Source organism: Sorex araneus, chromosome 2 (assembly GCF_027595985.1).
Source record: "Sorex araneus isolate mSorAra2 chromosome 2, mSorAra2.pri, whole genome shotgun sequence".
Lineage (NCBI taxonomy): Eukaryota > Metazoa > Chordata > Mammalia > Eulipotyphla > Soricidae > Sorex > Sorex araneus.
The window spans coordinates 10,315,238-10,322,428 of NC_073303.1; the positions used below are offsets into that span (position 1 = coordinate 10,315,238).

Genomic DNA, 7,191 nt, shown 5'->3' on the forward strand with positions numbered 1-7,191 from the left:
ATGAAAGAAGCCCATCCCGCTAGGAGTGATACCTGAGTGCAGAGCCAGAAATAAGCCCTAGTCCAAAGCCACAAATCATGATCAAAAAGGCAATGGCGGCCGAGAAGTGATCCCAGGGGCTGCACGTGTGTGTGGCCTCTCCGCAACTGCATTCGCGTGACTCCAGAGGCCAGCTAAACTACTTTTGGTATGGACAGCTCCTTGCAGAATGTCTCCAGAATGAGAACTAAGCCGCGCCCCATGCCTGCCCAGGAGGGGAAAGGTATTTCTCTCTCTCTCTCTCTCTCTCTCTCTCTCTCTCTCTCTCTCTCTCTCTCTCTCTCTCTCTCTCTCTCTCTCTCTCTCTCTCTCTCTCTCTCTCTCTCGCCTCTTCCTTGCCGGAGGGTGAAAGGCGTGGTGACCGCCATATTATGATGACCACAGATGAGAGTTACAAGCTTGCAATGATCCAATATCTGGAAGAAATCTCCCTGGACTTAGTTGCTAAAGTACAGAAATCCAAAACCTCATATCTCTTCACAACAGGTCTGACTCTAGTGGGGTGCTCCTAACAATAATAGTGAGGTTTTGTTGAAATATTGAATGTAACCAAAGTAAATAGAAAGTAAAGTGAAATGTATCAGTTATGGGGTGGGGGGTTGGGGGGGACAGGGTGGGAGGTGTACTGTTTTTTTCTTTTTTTTTTTGTGGTGGAATATGGGCACTGGTGAAGGGATGGTTGTTTCAGCATTGTATAACTGAGACTTAAGCCTGACAGCATTGTAATTTTCCACATGGTGATTCAATAAAATAAAATTTTTTTAAAAAGGCAATGGCAATTTAATGGAACCACCAGAGATCAAATCTCTTCCCTTATGACAACACTTGACAATGCTTACTTGGCATAGGACTTCAAGAAAAGCACTGTGGAAAACATCCATGTATGACCCCTTCCTAAAGTCATTCAGGAGTCTTTACCCTCTGGATAAGGTCATGGTCTCTTTTAAACATGCTGTCTTTCCTTTGTATTCCCTTTAAATTAAATTATTTTATGTTAAACAAACAATGATATCTTGACAATAGCTTCTAAGTCAGTGTCAAGAAAGTCATTCATTATTACCAAGTGGGTCTCATCTTTGAGACCAGAATGTTTGATATACCCAAATCATAAATACAACATAGTGCTTCAGTAAAGAGGTTTAAAAAATGGGCAAAATTACTGTGTAAATGCTTCTCAAAGATATAAGACTAAACAGCTTTTAAAAATGGGGAAAACTATTCACTCAATACCCATCCGATAAGGGGTTGATATCAAGGGTGTATAAGGCACTGGTTGAACTCTACAAGAAGAAAACATCCAACCCCATCAGAAAATGGGACGAAGAAATGAACAGAAACTTTCCCAAGGAAGAGACACAAATGGCCAAAAGGCACATGAATAAATGCTCTGCATCACTAATCATCAGGGAGATGCAGATCAAAACAACCATGAGATACCACCTCACACCACAGAGAATGGCACACATCCAAAAGAACAAAAGCAACCGCTGTTGGAGGGGATGTAGGGAGAAAGGGACCCTTCTACACTGTTGGTGGGAATGCTGACTCGTTCAGCCCTTCTAGAAAACAATATGAACGCTTCTCCAAAAGTTAGAAATTGAGCTCCCATTTGACCCAGCAATACCACTGCTGGGAATATATCCCGGAGAAGCAAAAAAGTATAGTCGAAATGACATCTACACTTATATTTTCATTGCAGCACTGTTTACAATAGCCAAAACCTGGAAAAAACCCGAGTGCCCGAGAACAGATGACTGGTTAAAGAAACTTTGGTACATCTATACAATGGAATACTATACAGCTGTTAGAAAATATGAAGTCATGAACTTTGCATATAAGTGGATCAACATGGAAAGTATCATGCTAAGTGAAAATGAGTCAGAAAGAGAGAAACAGACATAGAAAGATTGCGCCCATCTGTGGAATATAAAATAACAGAGTAAGAGAATAACACCCAAGAATAATATAAATAAGTACCAGGAGGTTGGCTCCATGGCTTGGGAGCTGGCCTCACATGCTGGGGAAAAAGGCAGTTCAGATAGAGAAGGGAACATCAAGTAAACTATGGTTGGAGGACCCACTCGGGAGGGGAGATGGGTGCTGAAAGTAGACTACAGATTGAACACGATGGCCACTCAATACCCCTATTATAGACCACAACACCCAAAAGGAGAGAGATAACAAAAGGGAATGCCCTACCACAGAGGCGGGGGGAGGGAAGGGGGGATGAGATTGGGGGGTAGGAGGGATACTGGTTCACTGGTGGTGGAGAAAGGACACTGATGGAGGGACGGGTGCTCAAACATTGTATGAAGGAAACACAAGTTCGAAAATGTATAAATCTGTTACTGTATCCTCTCGGTGATACACTAATTATAATATTTTTTTTAAAAATGGGTAAAACATCTGTGTGAATACATCTCAGACACAGTTTCAACATAGATGTGAAAAAATCAACATCGTTTTTTATTACAGAAGTGAAAACTCAAAATATATGACATATCTCAGAGAAAAAGGCCTTAATCTTTTTTATTTTCAAAGTGTTGTTCACAGCAATTGATTACATTCAATATTTCAACACCAATCCCACGATCATTAAACTTTCCCACCACCATTAGTTTGAGTTTTACCATTGCACCCATGACTGCTCCAAAGGCAGATGCTAAATAATTAATTTTGCATTGTTTCACTGTCACTGTCACTGTCATCCCGTTGCTCATCAATTTGTTCGAGCAGGCACCAGTAACATCTCTGGATTGTGAGACTTATTTGTTACTGTGTTTGGCACATCCAATATGCCACTGATAGCTTGCCAGGCTCTGCCGTGCGGGCTCGATACTCTCGGTAGCTTGTCACACTCTCCGAGAGGAGCAGAGGAATCAAACATGGGTCGGCCACATGAAAGACGAATGCCCTACCGCTGTGTTATCGCTCCAGCCCTTGCATTGTTTATTATGAATAATTGACTAAAAAATATTCAAAAGGTTACCTTAAAACAAAATGTGCATAAATTGTTGTATCTCATCTTGGGCCCATTCAGCCCTATTAGGGATCATTAAAATATTGGTAAATGCTCTGTCCAAGCCTCACCAAGGAGTTAACCTTTTTCTGGACCAAGCGGTTGCATCGATGGCATATGAGACTCCACAGGACACACCCTGCCCATACTCCAAGAGTACCCAACCACCTTTGATGGGATTCAAAGTAGGAGGCAACCAAACTTAGAGGGAAATAATATATTTTTATTTCTGCTTTGGGGCAGGGTTTGGGGTTCACTCAAAACAAGTGAAATATGGTGGTGGGAAGGTTTAAAGGTACTGGGATTGGTGTTAGAATATTAAATGTAATAAAATATTGTGAACTACTTTATAAAATAATTTTTTAAAGTGTTGTTTGAATCTGTGTACATACATATGTATGTATGTGTATATACATGTGTGTGTATATATATATATGTATATATATATATTCAAGCAGTGTGGTTCCACTGGCACTGCCATCCTTACGGGTGACTTTCCAACCCTTGAACCAGGGCATATTAGCACTTGGCTCCAGCATGTTGTCACCGTTCCAATCAGAAATTAGCACAAATACTACTGTGTCAGGGTTGTAGCCAATTTTCTTAATGTAGGTGCTTGCTGACTTCCTTAACAACTTCCTCCTATCTTTTCTGGCTGTAGGGTGGTTCAGTGGAATCCATTTTGTTAATGCCAACAATGAACTGTTTCACACCCAGTGTGTAAGCAAGAAGGGCATGCTCTCGGGTCTGCCCATTCTTGGACATACCAGCCTCAAATTCACCCACACCAGCAGCAACAATCAGGACAGCGCAGTCAGCCTGAGAAGTGCCTGTAATCATGTTCTTGATAAAGTTTCTGTGTCCTGGAGCATCAATGATGGTCACGTAGTACTTGCTGGTCTCGAACTTCCACAGGGAGATATCAATGGTGATACCATGCTCACGTTCAGCTTTCAGTTTACCCAAGACCCAGGCTTACTTGAAGGAGCCCTTTCCCATCTCAGCGGCCTCCTTCTCGAATTTCTCGATCATTCTCTTGTTGATGCCGCCACTTTTGTAGATCAGGTGGCCATTGATAGTGGACTTGCCCGAGTCTACGTGTCCGATAACGACGATGTCGATGTGAGTCTTTTCCTTTCCCATTTTGGCTTGCGTTTAGCTGTGGTTTTCTCATCTGTGTTCTGCCAGCAAACCCGTTGCAGAAAAAAAAGGGGGGGGGCTGGAGCGATAGCACAGCGATAGAGTGTTCGCCTTTCATGCAGCCGACCTGTGTTAGATTCCTCCGCCCCTCTCGGAGAGTTCGGCAAGCTACTGAGAGTATCGAGCCCCCGCGGCAGAGCCTGGCAAGCTACCCATATGTATTGGATATGCCAAAAACAGTAACAATAAGTCTCACATTGAGAGACGTTACTGGTGCCCGCTTGAACAAATCGATGTACAACGGAATGACAGTGATATATATATATATATATATATATATATATATATATATATATATATATAATGGGCTGGAGCAATAGCACAGAGGGTAGGGAGTTTGCCTTGAATGTGGCTGACCCAGGTTCGATTCCTCTGTCCCTCGAAGAGAGCCTGGTAAGCTACTGAGAGTATCCCACCCCACCACAGAGCCTGGCAAGCTACCCGTGGAGTATTCAATATGCCAAAAACAGTAACAACAAGTCTCACAACGGAGACGTTATTTCTGGTGCCTGCTTGAGCAAATCGTTGAGCAATAGGATTACAGTGATACAGTGATAAAGTGAATAATATTTTTTATCAAGATTGTTTTCCTTCTAATTACACCACACCAAATGTGGGGTGCTACTCTTGGAATATCAGTGAAGGCCTTATTCTTATGGATAATTTAAGGGTTGACAATCACAATTTTATACAGACACTAGGTTATTCTTAACATATTTATCCACACAATAGCATCAAAAATAGCTTTTCAAAAATGCTAGATTACGGTCTAGGGATAGAGAAGTTATAATATAGAGCATTTATTCCAAAAATATTTTCAAAAGTATGTTCACATCCCAGAATATTATCACAGTAAGAGGCTATGCCTTCTTGGTGTTAGATGGAGGATGCCAAGAAGGAGCTAGGGTGAATCATGCCTTCTAGTAGGTCTCTTTCTCTCTGTCTCTCTGTCTCTTTCTCTACCTCTCTCACTCTTTCTCTCTTTCTCTCTCTCTCTCACACACACACACACACACGAGCTTAAGGTCACTGAGCAAACCTTGGTCTTATACTATCACTTTTACACCCCAAAACTCACATTTTTGTTGTCAGTCTTCTCAAAAACTTCTATGTACTGTGGACTCCACAAGAACCTTCACTGGAACAGGATTAAACTCGAAAGTGATACTGCTGTGGGGTTTAAAGTTCTGTTCGCCACATGTTTCAATGAACCTTCTTCTGACTGGGCGGGGACTCTGTAGGAGCAACACCTTTACTCCCCAGCAGTCAATTAATCCAAGAGATGGGACTGGAGCAAAACTACAGGTTATACGTTGTTTGCTTCCCAAAGAGCCGACCTTAGTTTGATCCCTGGCATCCTATATGGTTCTCGAGGACTGCCAGGAGTGTGACCTTAGCGCAAAGCGAAAAATAATCCCGGAATGTTGCTAAATGTGGCCCCCAAATCAACCAAACCAACCACCCAAACCTCCAAACTAAGTGACACAATAAAAACCTAGGAAGTTGATCCATGGCCCCAAGAAACAGTCAATAATTAGGGCTAGAACTTTCACTTCAGATCTCTCTACATTTGCTCCGAGTCCCCTAGGAGTTAGTAGCCTTCCTGGTCCATTTGAATTTTTCTACATTGTTAAGTTGTGATTTATTTTAAGCACATCTGAAATAAGGTAAAAATAAGGTATGAGATAAGTAGGGCTCTCAGTGACCAGAAACCCAGCTTCCCTGTTGTTCTGTGTCTCAGGATGCTTCTCAGCCTGACTCTGCAGATCCCAATGCTGTAGCAACAGCAGCAACAGGTGATTCCGGGACTGCACGGGAGCCACTAAAGCCTCATCAGTGAATGTTCTCAGCTGGAGCCACAGCAGCCCTGGCCATCAGTGCTCACGGAGTCTCAGTGTGGGGAAGTTTCCTGTATCCCTGTCTGTGTCCTGAAACAAACAGATTGGACTCAAGGACAGCAGTGAGGAATGAAAGTTTATAGTAAAGCAAAGAACTGCTCTGGAATTGGGGTGCAGCTAAGGGAGCTAGAGTAATGCACAGCTGCTTTGAAGGACTCTTATAGGGACAGGGGCACCCGGTGTTACTAATCAGGCTTGAACAGTTTGGGTGACTTCTACTCTGCTCCCACAGGTGCTTGGTTAAGAATTTTGAAGAAAAAAAACTTAAAAAAAAAAAGAATTTTGAAAAAATATCTGCCACACACCCATCCTGTTACTGCTTTCTAGTTCTTGTGTCCTGTGAGCCCATTCAGGGCGCAGTTTATCTATTAGCCTCTTAAGAAAACTGAAGAACCTGCAGATTCACGTGACATTTAAGATGTGAAAGTGCCTCCTGGCACTTGGCAAGGGAAAAACTGAGGGTTAGCCTGCCCAGAGTTTGGAGTCCAGGGTGGAATGTTGAGAGACTCAGCAATAGTCTCACCAATAAAAATAGAGGAGCAAGGGATTATTTCTCCTCAACTGAGAATTACTGTTGAATGGAGCAGAAAAACAGATTACTGGTGGAAAATAAAGCTTTTCATATTGCCAACCTCCATTGAAAAAGGCATTATAAAAATGTACATGCAAGTACACTTTGATTCCCATGTAAACACAAATAGTGACTATTTTGGACTGGTAGGGAAACTGAGGAATGTGCAGAAATCATTTAGATTCTGAGAGCTGCCTGATTTCCGTGGGTGCTCCCTGTTGGTAGTTGCTGCTGTGAGGGCTAGTGGGGGCCTGTCCTGGGCATCAGACCTGCACCAGTAGTTGGAGCTGCAACACAGAAACTGCTGGTACAGAAGCTCAGGCTGAAGCAAAACTGGAAAAATATAAGCTATGCAGAAACACTATATAACAAACTTCTCAAAGAATTAGATTTCTTTGAAAAACTGCTCTGACAGACCTTTTGGTTTGTCTCATTTTCTGAGACCAGACCTTCAGGTTGGTCTG

The 7,191-nt window shown here is 42.5% G+C and overlaps 1 pseudogene; it reads left to right on the forward strand.

Moving 5' to 3' along the window:
* The first annotated feature begins 92 nt into the window (after nt 1-92).
* Nucleotides 93-6,098, forward strand: LOC129401601 (uncharacterized; annotated as a pseudogene).
* Nucleotides 6,099-7,191: the final 1,093 nt, after the last annotated feature.